The sequence below is a fragment of the Neophocaena asiaeorientalis genome, unplaced genomic scaffold, assembly GCF_003031525.2.
Source record: "Neophocaena asiaeorientalis asiaeorientalis breed wild unplaced genomic scaffold, Neophocaena_asiaeorientalis_V1.1 scaffold311, whole genome shotgun sequence".
Taxonomy (NCBI): Eukaryota; Metazoa; Chordata; class Mammalia; order Artiodactyla; family Phocoenidae; genus Neophocaena; species Neophocaena asiaeorientalis.
In genome coordinates, this window is record NW_020174266.1 from 498,036 (window position 1) to 516,713 (window position 18,678).

The 18,678-nt window shown below is 38.9% G+C and overlaps 1 protein-coding gene across 1 annotated transcript in view; it reads right to left on the reverse strand.

Annotated features, from left to right (window-relative positions):
* CA10 (carbonic anhydrase 10 (inactive)) overlaps window positions 1-18,678 on the reverse strand; it is a 563,265-nt gene that overhangs the window by 89,583 nt on the left and 455,004 nt on the right. The gene's annotated exons all lie outside the window — the stretch shown is intronic.

The following is an 18,678-nucleotide window of genomic DNA, read 5'->3' on the forward strand; positions in this document are numbered from 1 at the left end:
CTCTGTGGCATGTGGGATCTTCCCAGACTGGGGCATGAACCCATGTCCCCTGCATTGGCAGGCAGACTCTCAACCACTCTGCCACCAGGGAAGCACTATAATTTTCTTTTTTTGTAGTATCTTTGTCTGATTTTGGTATCGGGGTGATGGTGGCCTCATAGAATGAATTTGAGGCTGTTCCTTCCTCCACAATTTTTTGGAAGAGTTTGAGATGGATGGGTGTTAGCTCTTAACTAAATGTTTGATAGAATTCACCTGTGGAGTCATCTGGTCTTGGGCTTTTGTTTGTTGGAAGACTTTTAATCACAGTTTCAATTTCATTACTTGTGATTGGTCTGTTCATATTATCTATTTCTTCCTGGTTAGTCTTGGAAGGTTATACCTTTCTAAGAATTTGTCCATTTCTTCCAGGTCGTCCATTTTATTGGCATAAAGTTGCTTGTAGTAGTCTCTTAGGATGCTTTGTATTTCTGTGGTGTCTGTTGTAGCTTCTCCATTTTCATTTCCAATTTTATTGATTTGAGTCCTCTCCCTCTTTTTCTTGATGAGTCTGGCTAATGGTTTATCAATTTTGTTTAACTCCTCAAAGAACCAGCTTTTAGTTTTATTGATCTTTGCTATTGTTTCTTTGTTTCTATTTCACTTATTTCTGCTCTGATCTTTATGATTTCTTTCCTTCTGCTAATTTTGGGTTTTGTTTGTTCTTCTTTCTCTAGTTCCTTTAGGTGTAAGGTTAGATTGTTTATTTGAGATTTTTCTTGTTTCTTGAGGTAGGCTTGTATAGCTAAAAACTTCACTCTTAGAACTTCTTTTGCTGCATCCCATAGGTTTTGGGCCATAATGTTTTCATTGTCATTTTTCTCTAGATATTTTTTGATTTCCTCTTTGATTTCTTCAGTGATCTCTTGGTTATTTAGTAACATATTGTTTAGCTTCCATGTGTTTTTATTGTTTATTTCTTTTTCCCTGTAATTCATTTGTAATCTCATAGTGTTGTGGTCAGAACAGGTGCTTGATATGATTTCAACTTTCTTAAGTATACTGAGGCTTGATTTGTGACCCAAGATGTGATCTATCCTGAAGAATGTTCCGTGTGCACTTGAGAAGAAAGTGCAACTTGCTGTTTTTGGATGGAATGTCTTGTTAATATCAATAAAATCTATCTGGATTATTGTGTCATTTAAAGCTTCTGTTTCTTAGTTATTTTCATTTTGGATGATCTGTCCATTGGTGTAAGTGAGGTGTTAAAGTCCCCCAATATTATTGTGTTACTGTCGATTTCCTTTTTTATAGCTGTTAGCAGTTGCCTTATGTATTGAGGTGCTCCTATGTTGGGTGCCTATATATTTATAATTGTTATATCTTCCTCTTGGATTGATCCCTTGATCAGTATGCAGTGCCCTCCTTGTCTGTTGTAACATTCTTTTAAAGTCTATCTTTTCTGATATGTGTATTACTACTCCAGCTTTCTTTTGATTTCCATATGCATGGAATAACTTTTTCTATTCCCTCACTTTCAGTCTGTATGTGACCCTAGGTCTGAAGTGGGTCTCTTGTAGACAGCATATAGATGGTTCATTTTTTGGTATCCATTCAGCAAGCCTGTGTCTTTTGGTTGGAGCATTTAAGCCATTCACCTCTAAGGTAATTATCGATATGTATGTTCCTATTACCATTTTCTTAATTGTTTTGGGTTTGTTTATGTAGGTGTTTTTCTTCTCTTGTGTTTCCTACTTAAAGAAGTTCCTTTAGCATTTGTTGTAGAGCTGGTTTGGTGGTGATGAATTCTCTTAGGTACTGCTTGTCTGTAAAGCTTTTGATTTCTCCATCAACTCTGAATGAGATCCTTGCTGGGTAGAGTAATATTGGTTGTAGGTTTTTCCCTTTAATCACTTTAAGTACACCATGCCACTCCCTCCTGGCTTGTAGACTTTCTGCTGAGAAATCAGCTCTTAACCTTATGGGAGTTCCCTTGTATGTTATTTGTTGTTTTTCCCTTGTTGCTTTCAATAATTTCTCTTTGGCCTTAATATTTGCCAATTTGATTATTATGTGTCTCGGTGTGTTTCTCCTTGGGATTATCCTGTATGAGACTCTCTGTGCTTCCTGGACTTGGGTGGCTATTTCCTTTCCCATGTTAAGGAAGTTTTCGACTATAATCTGTTCAAATATTTTCTTGGGTCCTTTCTCTCTCCTCCTTCTGGTACCCCTATAATGCTAATGTTGTGGCGTTTAATGTTGTCCCAGAGGTCTCTTACGCTGCCTTCATTTCTTTTCATTTCATTCTTTTTTCTTTATTCTCTTCCGCAGCAGTGAATTCCACCCTTCTGTCTTCCAGGTCACTTATCTGTTCTTTTGCCTCAGTTACTCTGCTATTGATTCCTTCTAGTGTAGTTTTCATTCCAGTTATTGTATTGTTCATCTCTGTTTGTTTCTTCTTTGATTCTTCTAGGTCTTTGTTAAACATTTATTGCATCTTCTTGATCTTTGCCTCCATTCTTTTTCCAAGGTCCTGGATCATCTTCACTCTCATTTTTCTGAATTCTTTTTCAGGAAGGTTGCCTATCTCCACTTCATTTAGTTGTTTTTCTGGGGTTTTATATTGTTCCTTCATCTGGTACATAGGCTTCTGCCTTTTCATCTTGTCTATCTTTCTGTGAATGTGGTTTTTGTTCCACAGGCTGCAGGATTGTAGTTCTTCTTGTTTCTGCTGTCTGCCCTTTGGTGGATGAGGCTATCTAAGAGGCTTGTGAAAGTTTCCTGATGGGAGTGACTGGTGGTAGAGCTGGCTGTTGCTCTGGTGAGCAGAGCTCAGTAAAACTTTAGTCTGCTTGACTGCTGATGGGTGGGGCTGGGCTCCCTCCCTGTTGGTTGTTTGGCCTGAAGCGACCCAACACTGGAGCTTACCTGGGCTCATTGTTGGAGCTAATGGCTGACTCTGGGAGGGCTCACGCCAAGGAGTACTTCCCAGAACTTCTGTGGCCGGTGTCTTTGTCCCCATGGTGAAACACAGCCACCCACCACCTCTGCAGGAGACACTCCAACACTAGAAGGTAGGTCTGGTTCAGTCTCCTATGGGATCACTGCTACTTCCCCTGGGTTCTAATGTGCACACTACTTTGTGTGTGCCCTCCAAGAATGGAGTCTCTGTTTCCCCCAGTGCTGTCAGAGTCCTGCAATCAAATCCCACTAAACTTCAAAGTCCGATTCTCTAGGAATTCCTCCTCCCATTGCCAGATCCCCAGGTTGGGAAGCCTGACGTGGGGCTCAGAACCTTCACTCCAGTGGGTGGACTTCTGTGGTATAAGTGTTCTCCAGTTTGTGAGTCACTCACCCAGCAGTTATGGGATTTGATTTTATTGTGATTGCGCCCCTCCTACCATCTCATTGTGGCTTCTTCTTTGTCTTTGGATGTGGGGTATATTTTTTGGTATGTGTCTTCCTATAGATGATTGTTCAGCAGTTATTTGTGATTCTGGTGTTCTCACAAGAGGGAGTCGGAAGTTCAATATTTCAAGCATCATAACAAGTAAAGTTGACATACCCAAGTGAGCAGAACAATCTGAGCTTTAATTCTTGGTGTTACATCAAATGACTTAATTTTCCAAGCTCTTACCTTAAAAGATATATGATGATGGCTATTTTTAAAGTGTATACTTAATCTTTGGGAGAATCTCTCAAATATAACATAAAGTTTTTTATTACAGAGAAATGTTTCTGCCTCTCCAGACAGCACAAGGACCCCCTCAATCAATGTTTATATGTGATGATAAAATTCTGCAGTAAGATTTTACTTCCATTGGCCTTTTGGTGCTAGAAGGGCCCTGATAGAGCAAATCTAATACTTTCGTTTTCTTGATGAGGGAAAGGAGATTCAGAGAGGTTAGTTGCTTGCCTAACTAAGGTCATCTAGACAGAGGCTGACCATATGACTGATTCACTGTGCAAACTGGAACACTTTTGTGAGTAAAAGGAGGTGCTGTTGGAGGACAAACTGGTGTCAGCCTGGATTGTCCCAGACAAACCAGGGCATGTGATCATCCTATCTAGACACCTCAAAGCTTTGCCTGAAACTCACAGGGAATGAGAAAATGTGCCACCTGCTTGTACCCTTTGCAAGAATGAGTTATTATCTGGGAATGGAAAAGGTGCTACTAGGAGGCCAGGATGGGGGAGTGTACTTCCTTGTATGTGTTCAATCTGATGAGTTTTCCCCACAATTCTAAGCTGGTGTTAGTAGGGGCTTGATTGGTCTGTAGAGGGCCTTTGTGAGTATTAGAAAAAGGTGCAAATCTGCCAAGGACAAACACACTATCTAGGGGATGGTGTCCTTTGCAAAGATATAGGGAGTTATAACACTCCAGTATATGTCAATATTCCAGAGAATATTAACGCTGACAAGAAATTGGCAATCAGAAAGGGCCTAAGACCCATCTTCTTAGAGTAAGGGATTTGGAACCAACTCAAAATGGCTGATGGAATTTTCAGGAATTTTACCTCCTATACAGATGCCACTCTGGATTTTTGTTAGATATGGATGGAGGATGGGAAATAACTCTAGCATGAGCATTGCTGTTAGTCTCATTAACAAGGAAAATGAGACACAAGGAGGTTGAATAAGTTTTCCAAGGTCACAGGTGATAAGTGACAGAGCCAGGATTAAAACACAGGAATGAACAATGGCAGCAATCTTAACCTCTGCAGTTAACTGCTGCTCACATAAGTAGGTCACATCTCCTCACCTGGGACAGGGAAACCCATCAGCCCTAGAGAGGCAGATGCAACAGGGAGGAAATGTATCCTCCACAGAGGACCTTATGGAAACAGTAGCTGTTCTGGGGTGGCCATGTGAGTCTACCACAATGAGTCTTTCCTGAAGTAGAGAACTATTTGCTTTGAAAAAACTGGTATAGGGAAACTGAGTCCTGATGCAGGAATCTGGTCCCTGGGTCTCTCGCTTCTTCTGGTTTGCAAAGTGTTGGGGTTTTTTAAAAATAAATTTATTTATTTTATTTATTTTTGGCTGCATTGTATCTTCATTGCTGCATGAGAGCTTTCTCTATTTGCAGCGAGTGGGGGCTACTCTTCGTTGCGGTGCACAGGCTTCTCATTGCAGTGGCTTCTCTTGTTGCAGAGCATGGGCTCTATGTGTGCGGGCTTCAGTAGTTGTAGCACTCGAGCTCAGTAGTTATGGCTCACGTGCTCTAGAGTGCAGGATCAGTAATTGTGCTGCATGGGTTTAGTTGCTTTGCCGCATGTGGGATCTTCCCAGAACAGGATTTGAACCCATGTCCCCTGCGTTGGCAGGCAGATTCTTTTTTCTTTTTTTTTTAACATCTTTATTGGAGTATAATTGCTTTACAATGGTGTGTTAGTTTCTGCTTTAAAACAAAGTGAATCAGTTATACATATACATATGTCCCCATATCTCTTCCCTCTGGCATCTCGCTCCCTCCCACCCTTCTAGGTGGTCACAAAGCACTGAGCTGATCTCCCTGTGCTATGTGGCTGCTTCCCACTAGCTATCTATTTTACGTTTGGTAGTGTATATATGTCCATGCCACTTTCTCACTTTGTCCCAGCTTACCCTGCCCTTTCCCCGTATCCTCAAGTCCATTCTCTAGTAAGTCTGCATCTTTATTCCCGTCTTGACCCTAGGTTCTTCATTAATTTTTTTTTTTTTTAGATTCCATATATATGTGTTAGCATATGGTATTTGTTTTTCCCTTTCTCACTTACTTCACTCTGTATGACAGACTCTAGGTCCATCCATCTCACTACAAATAACTCAATTTCATTTCTTTTTATGGCTGAGTAATATTCCACTGTATATATGTGCCACATCTTCTTTATCCATTCATCTGTTGACGGACGCTTAGGTTGCTTCCATATCCTGGCTACTGTAAATAGAGCTGCAATGAATATTTTGGTACATGACTTTTTTTGAATTATGGTTTTCTCAAGGTATATGCCCAATAGTGGGGTTGCTGGGTCATATGGTAGTTTTATTTTTAGTTTTTTAAGGAACGCCATACTGTTCTCCATCATGGCTGTATCAATTTACATTCCCACCAACAGTGTAAAGAGGTTCCCTTTTCTCCACACCCTCTCCAGCATTTATTGTTTGTAGATTTTTTGATGATGGCCATTCTGACTGGTGTGAGATGATATCTCATTGTAGTTTTGATTTGCATTCCTCTAATAATTAAGGATGTTGAGCATTCTTTCATGTGTTTGTTGGCAGTCTGTATATCTTCTTTGGAGAAATGTCTATTTAGGTCTTCTGCCCATTTTTGGATTGGGTTGTTTGTTGTTTTGATATTGAGCTGCATGAGCTGCTTATACATTTTGGAGATTAATCCTTTGTCAGTTGCTTCATTAGCAAATATTTTCTCCCATTCAGAGGGTTGTCTTTTCGTCTTGTTTATGATTTCCTTTGCTGTGCAAAAGCTTTTAAGTTTCATTAGGTCCCATTTATTTATTTTTGTTTTTATTTGCATTTCTCTAGGAGGTGGGTCAAAAATTATCTTGCTTAGATTTATGTCATGGAGTGTCCTGCCTATGTGTTCCTCTAAGAGTTTGATAGTGTCTGGCCTTATATTTAGGTCCTTAATCCATTTTGAGTTTATATTTCTGTATGATGTTAGGGAGTATCCTAATTTCATTCTTTTGCATATAGCTGTCCAGTTTTCCCAGCATGACTTATTGAAGAGGCTGTCTTTTCTCCACTGTATATTCTTGCCTCTTTTATCAAAGATAAGGTGACCATATGTGCGTGAGATTATCCCTGGGCTTTCTATCGTGTTCCATTGATCTATATTTCTGTTTTTGTGTCAGTACCATACTGTCTTGATTATTGTAGCTTTGTACTGTAATCTGAAGTCAGGAAGCCTGATTCCTCCAGCTTCGTTTTTGTTTCTCAAGATTGCTTTGGCTATTCAGGGTCTTTTTGTGTTTCCATACAAATTGTGAAATTTTTTGCTCTAGTTCTGTGAAAAATGCCATTGGTAGTTTGATATGGATTGTATTGAATCTGTAGATTGCTTTTGGTAGTAGAGTCTTTATCACAATGTTGATTTTTCCAATCCAAGAACATGGTATATCTCCCCATCTATTTGTATCATCTTTAATTTCTTTCATCATTGTTTTATAATTTTCTGCATACAGGTCTTTTGTCTCCTTAGGTAGGTTTATTCCTAGATATTTTATTCTTTTTGTTGCATTGGTTAATGGGAGTGTTTTCTTATTTTCTCTTTCAGAGTTTTCATCATTAGTGTATAGGAATGCAAGAGATTTCTGTGCATTAATTTTGTATCCTGCTACTTTACCAAATTCATTGATTAGCTCTAGTGGTTTTCTGGTAGCATCTTTAGGATTCTCTATGTAGAGTATCATGTGATCTGCAAACAGTGACAGCTTTACTTCTTCTTTTCTGATTTGGATGCTTTTTATTTCTTTTTCTTCTCTGATTGCTGTGGCTAAAACTTCCAAATCTATGTTGAATAATAGTGGTTAGAGTGGGCAACCTTGTCTTGTTCCTGATCTTAGTGGAAATGGTTTCAGTTTTTCACCGTTGAGGATGATGCTGTTTGTGGATTTGTCATATATGATCTTTATTATGTTGAGGAAAGTTCCCTCTATTCCTACTGCCTGGATGGAGGGTTTTTATCATAAATGGGTTGAATTTTGTGAAAAGCTTTTTCTGCATCTATTGAGATGATAGTTGTGGATTTGTCATATATGATCTTTATTATGTTGAGAAAAGTTCCCTCTATTCCTACTGCCTGGATGGAGGGTTTTTTATCATAAATGGGTTGAATTTTGTGAAAAGCTTTTTCTGCATCTATTGAGATGATCATTTGGTTTTTCTCCTTCAATTTGTTAATATGATGTATCACATTGATTGATTTGCGTATTTTGAAGAATGCTTTGTTTTATGATCCTTTTAATGCGCTGTTGGATTCTGTTTGCTAGTATTTTGTTGACGATTTTGGCATCTATGTTCATCAGTGATATTGGCTTGCAGTTTTCTTTCTTTGTGACATCTTTGTCTGGTTTTGGTATCAGGGTGATGGTGGCCTCATAGAATGAGTTTCAGAGTGTTCCTCCCTCCGCTATGTTTTGGAAGCGTTTGAGAAGGATAGTTGTTATCTCTTCTCTAAATGTTTGATAGAATTCACCTGTGAATGGAAGGCAGATTCTTAACCACTGTGCCACCAGCAAAGTGCCTGGCAAAGTGATTTAAAACCTCCTGACTAAGCTCATTTTGTCAAATAGTTCCTGTCGGGTTCACTTTCAAGGCTCAATCCAGAAATTCCTAGTTCAGCAAATAGATCCAAAGCAAGAAAATGTATTCACTTAAGCTACCTCTGAGACTAAGGACTATGGTTCCTCATGTTTTGCAGAGGGAAACAGATGTGTTTATATACAAACATATCCACAGATATACAATCTCTTGCTTATTACATTTCAAAGAAGTGAGAGAAAAAATGTAACTGTGTATCTATATGAAACTTCCTGGTTGCTGTCCATCTGAGAGGGGAAGCTGAATAAAGCTACAGTTCTCAGCAGGCCACGGTATGATGCTGTGTCATATTTTACATAGCAACTGTGCCACTTGGAGAAATAGGCTCCTGTCTCACTTTAGAGTCAGAAAAAGTTCAGGCTATTCTTAAGGCTGATGCAGAACTGGGAAGGGCTAAAATATCATTTCAGGTAACAGAGAGGGCACTTATGATGAAAGAGAACAGCATGATCAAGAAGTTACTTAGGGGCATAACTAGAGAAGTGACCTGACTTGTCTAAGGTCGTTCAGTGCATAGCTGGAGTAAGAGACCTGGGCTCAAATCCTAGCTCTTCTCCATATCAACCAAGTGATTGAAGGCAGGTTCTTTGACCTTTCCAACTTTCCTTTCCTCTTTGTAAAATGATGCTAATGAGTGCTACCTCACAAGAAACTTGTGAGGATTGGATGCAATAAGGCACTGAGCACAATGCTTGGAACATAGTACATGCTCAGTAAATGAAAGCTGATGGTAGTACTAACATTAGTACATTGTATCTTTATGTTTTATCTGCAAGTAGTTTGGACTAGATGAGCTCTAAGTGTTAAGCTGGCTAATAACTGACTTGTACAGCACCTGTACAGCACAACTGCTGTACAAGTCAGTTTTGTACTATAAAAGCAGTATCTCAGAAGTGCCTTTTTTTCTTTTTTGGACTGCACATGACTCTATAGTGTGTATACAGCTGGCATTATTACCCTTTATCACAGCTTAAAAGGTTAAGGAAGGCTAAGTGACTTGCCTATTTCTGCCCTTACTGAGATCACACAGCTAGTAATTGACAGAATAGGATCTTGAAGTCAGATCTGCTAAGTCAAAATGTTGCCCTCTGTCTGGTGGCCCTAGTGTCCATCTCCTAGGCCAATGTCCTTTCCCATGATGTGTTTGTCTCTGCTTCCCTGAAGCCCTCTTCCAGGCCAAGGCAATGACTGCTCTTGGAGACTGCTTCTAACAAGCTGATCCAATGAGTTATCATGAAAGCAATCCTAGTCTTACCCTTTTACTGCTGATATAGGGATAGATTTATAGAGGCTGACTCTGGCTGGTATTTGGGAATGGATAATTACCTTCACTTAATATATCTTAGGCTGCTTTGGCTAAATATTAACTGCCCAGAATTCTGCCCTTTCCAACCAATTCTGAGCATGAGCATGCCACAGGCAACTAAGTGACATAATTCATTTGAGGTGACCATAAATCTAAGATTTCCACTAGAAATGATGCAAAGAATTAATGGAACATGAAATCGAGTAAATGGAATTGAGTACAGTAATTGGTTCATATTTTAATCCTCAGTTCTGTTTATTATCCATTAACTGGTAAGCAATTAAGTTGGCACCATTGAAATGATTAGCTTTGTTTCAGCAAGAGTTTATCGATATGTCAGTGCAAATGAATCTGGTGGTTTTAAACAGCTTTATTTTGAATTGCATAGCAGCATATCCATGGAGCGGCTAGACATCTAATGATTTAATTTTGCAATATTATTATCTAGATTACTTATATTTAATATTGCTGAGCTGTTCTGGATTGTTATTGGGAAGAGTTTGTGAGAGGATGGATTCAAACTGTAGAAAAGTATGGCTTATATCCTTGGGTTCTTAATGCAATAGTATGATTGCATTTTCCTATTGAGACCAAATGAAGGATCTTTAAGGCACTTCACTTTCTATTTTGGTCTTCCAAACTTTAATTTCCATACTTCTTGGAATTAGGCACTATAAAGGTTCTCACATCAGTGGTGTTTTTTTTGGACATTAAAGATTGCTCATGTTTGTGAAATAATCTGTCAATGTCTTTGCCTTTTTGAGGCTGATTGTCTAAATGCCCTTGTGATGGGGTTCTGCTCACTAAGGCAGGAAACTTGAATATCAGACTACACCTGCTCTACTGAGCAACAAAAACCAGATGACGTAAACTGGCCTTTTGAGTGTTGGGATTTGATATAATTACAATTTTTATTTAGAAAATTTTAAATCCCAAAGTAAGAGTCAGGAAACTTGGGTTCTGGTCCTAATTCTGCCACTGAATTTCGGTGACTCCAGGAAGGTCTCTTGTCCTTCCTGGCTCTAATTTTCCCTTTGTATGTAAGTGGGTGGGAAGAAATGACCTCAGTGGGGCCTCTAACACTGATACTTTAGATGGAGGCTTTGCGCAGACTTCTTTCTAATAGCAGGTCTGTATCTTGAAGTGGAGATGTGATCTTTGGAGGAAACTCTACAAAGATTTTTTTAATTAAGTTTTTTTTAAGATCTTATTTTATTATTTATTTCTTTATTATGTTTATTTTTGGCTGTGTCTGGTTTTAGTTGCGGCACATGGGATCTTCACTGAGACATGCAGTATCTTTTGATGCGGCACGGGCTCCTTGTTGCAGTGTGTGGGCTTCTCTCTAGTTGTGGCCTGTGGGCTTCAGGGTGCGTAGGCTCTGTAGTTGTGTCACGCGGGTTTCAGAGCATGTGGGCTCTGTAGTTTGCAGCACGCATGCTCTCTAGTTGAGGACCACAAGCCAGTAGTTGTGGTGAGCAAGCTTATTTGCCCGGCAGCATGTGGGATCTTAGTTCCCTGACCAGGAATCAAACCTGCATCCCCTGCATTGTAATGTGGATCCTTTACCACTGGACCACAAGTGAAGTCCCGGAAATTCTAGAAATTTTAATGAACATTGACGTGGTCAGATTAGTAGTGAACAAGTCATTTTTTACTTTACATTTTCTTTTCCAATTGACTTTATTCCGGTAGCTTTGGAAATGGATAAAAAAATGTACCACTAATCATTTCAACGGTACCAGCTTAACTGTTCACCAGTTGCTGGTTCACAGAAGTCTTAGAAGCAGTACCCATCCTCTAACTGCAGTGTCACTGGTTATTAAATAAAAGAAGATCCCATTCAACATTTGTAGAGTCATAACAGTGATGATCTCTATGATGACAGTTAGGTTCTACTGAACCCTGATCAAGTCCCAGTTAATGACTGTCTTTAATATTTTCTTTGTAATATAACACCTCCTTCCCTGCTTTAGATGGACACCAAGGGGGGAGATAAAAATCAAGTAAAGGAAGATGGTGGCTGTTATAATGCCACCCTGGCAGGACCAGATCAGAGTTATGATACAGGTTGGGATGGAATCAATGGGATAATGAGCTGATCTCAACAATTTGTCTTCAAATGCAATGACTTCTCTCTTAGGCAGCCCCAAAGTGTTCATCTAAAATGGTAATCCAGGAAGCTGCTGACTGGACTGGGCTGTCTTTTTCCAGAAGAAATTATAAAAATGTCCAAAGGGAAAAGTGCCTATCCTTAGATCAGAGTCATCATCTGTTTGCTGGTATCATCATAATCTGCTCTACCACTAGGCTTCTGACCTCTGTTTGCTTTACTTCTTAAAGGTCAGTTTGTTCACTCTGAGTGGGACTGGCTCCTGGATTCCAGAACTTTGGCTTCTAGTATTAGCAAAGACAAGTTCTCTGATCTGATCCTGGGAGTAATTCCAGGGTTAAAACGAGGAATCTAAATGAATTTTTCTAGCACTCCAGTTATCAATTGTTCCATTACTCCTCCCAGGTACACTGAAAATTCACTTACCTTATATTTGTAAATAATTTGACATTAACACTTAGAACTTCTGTTAATAATGCCATCAACTTTATTAGGTTTGTCATTATGACAACCGAATTTAGTTTATGACATACTGGGCGTAATTTAGACTCTCTGAAAGCTACAGTCTTTTAAATGATATTCATTTACTCATTCAATCTACCAAGTGCCTATCACATGTATGTTATATTAAAAAACACAACCTACTCTGTGGCTGCAGGGAGTTAACAGTCTGTTTGGGAAGATGGGATCTTCCACTAGATTGAAGGCTCCTTAAAGGCGGGCCCTGCAGCCTACAGGTCTTCAAATTTCCCCACTGGACTAGGGCGCAGAGTAGGTAAACAATGATTATTGTGGGGTTTATGGATAAACATTAGCCTGTGGTAAGCAATGTTATGTATCAGAAGACCTGAATTAAATCCAGCCTCAATCACTTATTGTCAGGATGGTCTTGGGCCTTAGTTTCCCCAGGTATAAAGGGGATAATATTAAGGGTAACCTCACTGAGCTAGTGTTTAGTGATTAAATCAGAGAATTTATGTCAATGTGCTTTGGAATTCATTCAAAGTAAAAGCCAAAGTCCGTACAAAATCCATGCAAAGGGATAATGATCTGCAGCAGCTCCCGGCCCTACTCTTCTCTCTCTGACCTCTCACACTTGATCACTTACACGTGAGCTCCTGGCCTTCCTAGAACACTCAAGCTTTCTCCCACTTCAAAGCTATGGAATTCGTTGTTGCCTCTGCCTAGAATGTCCTTTCCCTAGACATCCCCATGGCAACCTCACAAATGTCATGCTCTCAACAAGGTCTACACTGACCACCATATTTACACTTGTAACTCACTACCTCCACTCCTCATCCTCTGATCCCCCTTACTCTGATCTATTTCTTTTCCCATAGCATTTATCATACTCTAACTTACCATAGAAATTTACTCATTTATTATGTTATTTATTATTTGTCTACCCCCACTAGACTTAATTACCTTACAGGTAGGATTTTTACCAATTTAATTCACTGTAGCACATGGTAGACTCTCAATTAATATTTGTTAACTAAATGAATGAATGAAAGAAAATCACAAAGCATGTAAACAGTGACTGGGTATTAGCAGTGAAATTCTGTAGCCACCTATGGGTGTGACTGAATAAGTTCTGGATTGCACTGCACAGTAATTGATTTGAGCCCGTGCCTTGTCCCTCCAATGGAAATAAAATTCCTCCAAGGTGACACTTAATTGTTCAATCCCTTTCTGTTCTTTACCACATTTAGAATAGGGCTAGGTTAGTACCTCGCCTCAAAGCATACCTCTTTCTCAGAGAAAGCCCAGAACTTCTCTTAGTGGTTACTGTGAACTAAATCACTCTTTCTTTCTTCCAGTTTCTAATGGCATTTGATGCTTTGGACAGCCTTTATTAAAACACTTCAATTTAAATGAGGCTATATATATAATAATCCCTATATAGTCAATGAATGCAACACATCCAAAATTCCAGGGAAAAAAGCCTATAAATTTCCAATTACTAAAACACCAATAGTAGATTAAGTTATTTATTCAGTGATTGAATGATTAATTCCACAAACATCAATTAAGAAGCACCTACTGTATGTTAGGCACTGTGCTAGTTGCATGATGTAGAAAGATGAATAGCAAAAAGTCTCTGTCCTTGAAGGGATTACCAAGATTATTTATTCCTTAATTCAGCAAACATTTATTGACTCTGCTGTCATGTGCCAATGTACAAGGTTCTGGGAATACAGTAATGATCAAGATAAAATTCCTATCAACAAGAAATGTGGTTCCAGAAGTGAGAGTAAACAGTTATAAAATCTATAGCAATGGGTAATTTAATCGATTGGGGTCAGCAAATTTTTTCTCTAAAAGGCCAGGTAGTAAATATTTTGGCTTTTGCAAGCCACATGTGGTCTCTGTTGCATATTCTTCTCTTTAAAAAACAATCCTTTAAAAATGTAAACCATCCATAGCTCCTTGGCTGAATTTGGCCTACAGTCTACAGTTTGTGGACTCCTGTAGTAGATGAATATACAGGATTCTCCGGAAGTCAAAAGGAGGCAGCAACACTTTACTGGCTGGGAGGAGGGAAGAGGACTTGGAAAGAAAAACCAAGTGGGCTGTGCTGGATATAGGGGGAGAAAGGTGGAGCTAGTATTCAGGGTACAGGGAACAGCATTCCCATGGCACTCAAGTAGCTCTTCTATGTGTATTACTCATGTACCTGTTATTTTTGAATATCCCAATTCTCGTTCCCCCTCAAATCCCCAATTGTGCCAATGGAGCATCTCTACCAGGAGGTCCCAGCCTCCTGCAAGGTGCTAATTAGATTTCCGGAGTACCTCCCCCCAAAACTATTCAGTGCCTCATGGGGCCCTTGTTCTCAGTCATGTGTTCCTCAGCACTTTCATACCCTTGCACACTTCAGGACGATTTGGTGTTAGTTGCTTATTCCTACAAATTTGTTACTTTGGTGAAACCAGTCTCTCAGAACTGCAAATAACTGATTCCTTGAAGAGGACGAGGCCTGCAGTTTCTGTTGTTTAGTCTCAGTTTGCACTGAGCTAACTGTTTTCTCTTCTGATTCAGAGCCACTAAAAATACATATATTCTACATGGGACTTTTATTTCCCCTTTTAATTAAACAAATATTATCTACATAGCAACAGCTATGGACTTTTTCCTCCCTCAAATGTGTTTAAACAGAATCGAGATTCAAGAGGCTGAGACTTGAGAAGTTGATGTTTTTCTACCCAAGTTTCATAGGGAGCAGCAACTGTGTCAGGTCACACAGCTATTCATCCATCCTCTCCTTAATACAATCCAGAGAGAGTTATTTCATAGTTCCCTTTCCAGAACAATCCTCAAGTATAACCCATATTATGTTGTATTATAAACATATGTAAACCTCAATAGACTGTATGCTTCTCTGGGCAGGAGCTGGGTTTTGAACTCAGCACACAGCAGAAGCACACTAGCCATGTGAAGAGTGGGTAAAATGAACAGGAGAATCTGGCCACAGGTATTCCATGAAGTAGCTGGTGCAATTCTCAGTGTACCCCCTTAACCCTTTGAAGTGAAGAACTTAAGGAAGGTTTTCAAAATGAATACGTCCAATTTCCCCAAATAAGAAAGATTCTTCTTATCTAGACTCACTACTGCAACTTAATCCATGGGCATGATTCTTTTCAAATATTATCTTTTTCCTGGTTAATATATTTTTTCTTTTCATTAATACCCTACTTTGTATTGGACATTAATCTAACCACTCAGACACGATTAGCAAGCTAAATGTCTTACTTATTAAAAACGGTTAATTTTCCCATCTTAAAAAAATCGAGATGTTTGAATCTCTGAATATGCTCATTTAGCACCAATCCCTGACAATGCATCCAGGAGTTCTTGTGTAGGACATGAATAATTTTTATAAAAACACAGTTGCTGACTGTGTTGTACATCCACACAGCTTTATAAAACAAAGCAAATAATGACCATCAATTACAATAACCTCACTAGACAAGACTGCAATTAATCTACAGCTCTTCAGATAACGACTGCTGCCCTGCGCCAAGGAAAATGCACGGCATTAACTGGCTTATTGTGATCAGCAATGATAGATGGGGCAGATGGCAATGTGATTATTCATTGTCAACACAATAAACAAATGCTTTGCAGCCGAAGTGTTTACCTAGGTCCTCTCAGAGGATAGCTCAAAATAGAGAACAAAGGCAGCTCTGAAAATAGCTCAAAATAAAAATAAACAGTTAATCTATGGATGAAATATACTAACTTAACTGGGGCTAACCCTTAGTAGAATCTATCTGGAAAATATTTTCCCTAAGGAGATCATGGGTTGAGTAGAGTTTTGGCATTAGAAGGTACAATAAAGCCCATAGCTCACTCGCTTGTTAGGATGAGTCATTTTATGAAGTCCTCAAATTCCATTCCATGCTTAATAATTCCAGTGATGAGAATTCATTGTTTTCAGAGGCAGACTCATTCCATAGATAGATAACTCTCATTGTTAGAACATATATTTAGCTGACTGCCATCTCTCTGGAATTTTGGACATTTGACCCTAGGTTTTCCTCTCATCCCACATAGAAGATATTAAACTCTTCTTGCTCACTAAAGCCCTTTATTTATTTTTATTAATTCATTATTTTAAAACATCTTTATTGGAGTATAATTGCTTTTCAATGTTGCGTTAGTTTCTGCTGTATAATAAAGTGAATCAGCTATATGTATACATATAGCCCCATATCCTCTCCCTCTTGCATCTCCCTCCCACCTTCCCTATCCCACCCTTCTGGGTGGTCACAGAGCATCACCAAGTTGATCTCCCAGGGCTAAATGCAAGCATACCTTGTTTTGTTGCACTTTCTTGTACTGTGCAGATACTGTGTTCTTCACAAATTAAAGTTCTGCAGCCACCCTGCATTGAGCAAGTCTCTTAGTGCCATTTTTCCAATAGCATTTTCTTGCTTGTGTCTCTGTGTCATATTTTGGTAATTCTTGCAATATTTCAAATTTTTCATTACTATTATATTTGTAAAGGTGATCTGTGATCAGTTCTTTGATGTTACTACTGTGACTCACTGAAGACTCAGATGAGAACACTTGAGAACACTTAATAATGTACTACTGAGGGAGTGCTTCACAAACCTAATATTCATACTCTCCTGGGAGCTTTAAAAATGCAGGTTCTTTGGAGCAGCTGATACCTGTGGTCCGGGGTAGGTCTAGGAAAATTAATACATCAAGATCAAATTGTTATATGTTTCCCTTAAGAGTTTTGGAAGCCCTCATTTACTCCAAAATTGTAGTTTATATACAAGTTACAAAGCACCCTTATTACATATTGAAGAAACAAGCAACTTTAGGAAATTCTACAAGGTGAAGGTTTTAGCCTGGTGACCATCTATATTTTTTCACTCATTCATTTAATAAATTCATTCATAAATTCATTTTTATTCAGAGACAATATTGTGATAGGCACTGGAATTTAATAGTTCAGTAGGGGAGAAAAACAAAGAAATAACAGCAAATAAATGTCAGTCAACAAAGAAAATGAATACAAATCTTAAAATAACGTATTTAAAAAGGAAGAGTTTATCTAATTTTAAATAGTCTCTAATTCAGACTGGCAGTCCCCCAGTCATTCTCAGTTCATGAGTTTTTGCCCTGCTTTCATCATATTCCCTGCTATATGTTAGTTCAGGATCTGTAACTCTTTAGAATTTCCCATTACATTCTCATGTCTCTTTGGCAGACATCCCTAATAATCCCCAGCTTTTTTTCCCTACAGATTCAGGAAGGAGACTCATATGCCTGCTCAACCCGGTCCTCTATGCAGCCATTACTAATAGACCACAGATGAAATCCACGTGCAGCTTCCCCCATGCACAGTGCCTTGACACACCTTGGTGACTTTGCTGTTCCTCATTTCCAGCTTTATCTTTTTTATCTATCAAATATTGAGTACTTCTAGTGATCCTTATATCTTTAATCCCACTTAATTTTCAAAACAACCTGGAGAGGTATATTAAACTCAGCCTTAGAAGGATCAAGTAACCATCTCAAGGTCACACAGTTACTGTGTATCACAGCAGGAGGTACAAACTCAGGTTCTTTGATGCCAAAGCTGATGTTCTGAAACTTGTTCTGCATTGCTTCTCTTCTCAGCCCAGTTCAAAGGGCACCTCCTCTGTGAAACTTCTCCTGCACGCTTCAAGGAAAATTTGTCACTTCTTCCTTAGAGTTGGCCAAGGCCTTTGTACATCTCCATTACAGCATGGCATTATACTTTAATGATTTGAATATAGTATTCTTTGAGCTCCTCTGTGGTAGGAACTATGTCTTACAGTGTCTAGGTAGGTTCTCAGTTGATGCATTTTGAATGATCATTAAAATCTGGCCACTGGACTCATTCAGCTGTGGATCTCTTTCTCAGTGTGTGGCCTTACTATATTAAAAACAATGCCAGGTTTAAACATGATCTTGATTAAAAATAAAGACCAAGCCAATAGTGAAATACATACTTCTGTTATTTGAAGGCCTCCTTGACATCAGTTATTGAGGACTCTTAAACAGAAACCTAGTTACAAGATATTTAGCATATAAGGACACCTGACCTTTAGTTTATAACCACCCTCAAGTATAAGGGAGGTAAAAGAGGTCAAATTAACTACACCCTTCTTATCAAGTGTCATATGTCATAGCACACATGATATTTGTTTAAATTGTGGCTCTTGTCCTATAACTGAAGGTGTGGTTTGGCTCACTGATGTGGCCTGAGTTCTGTCTGGGCTGATGATAGACACAGTGACACTCACCATTAATGGCGGCACATTCTGCAGAAACTCAGACTATTTAGTTCCCTGACATTTATTTCGCTATACGTAATAGTTTTGTGCAAATAAGACCCATTCTGCCAGAAAGGAGAATTATGGAATCTATGCAAACATATGTGACATATAGGGGGCTGATTGCATAGGTTGC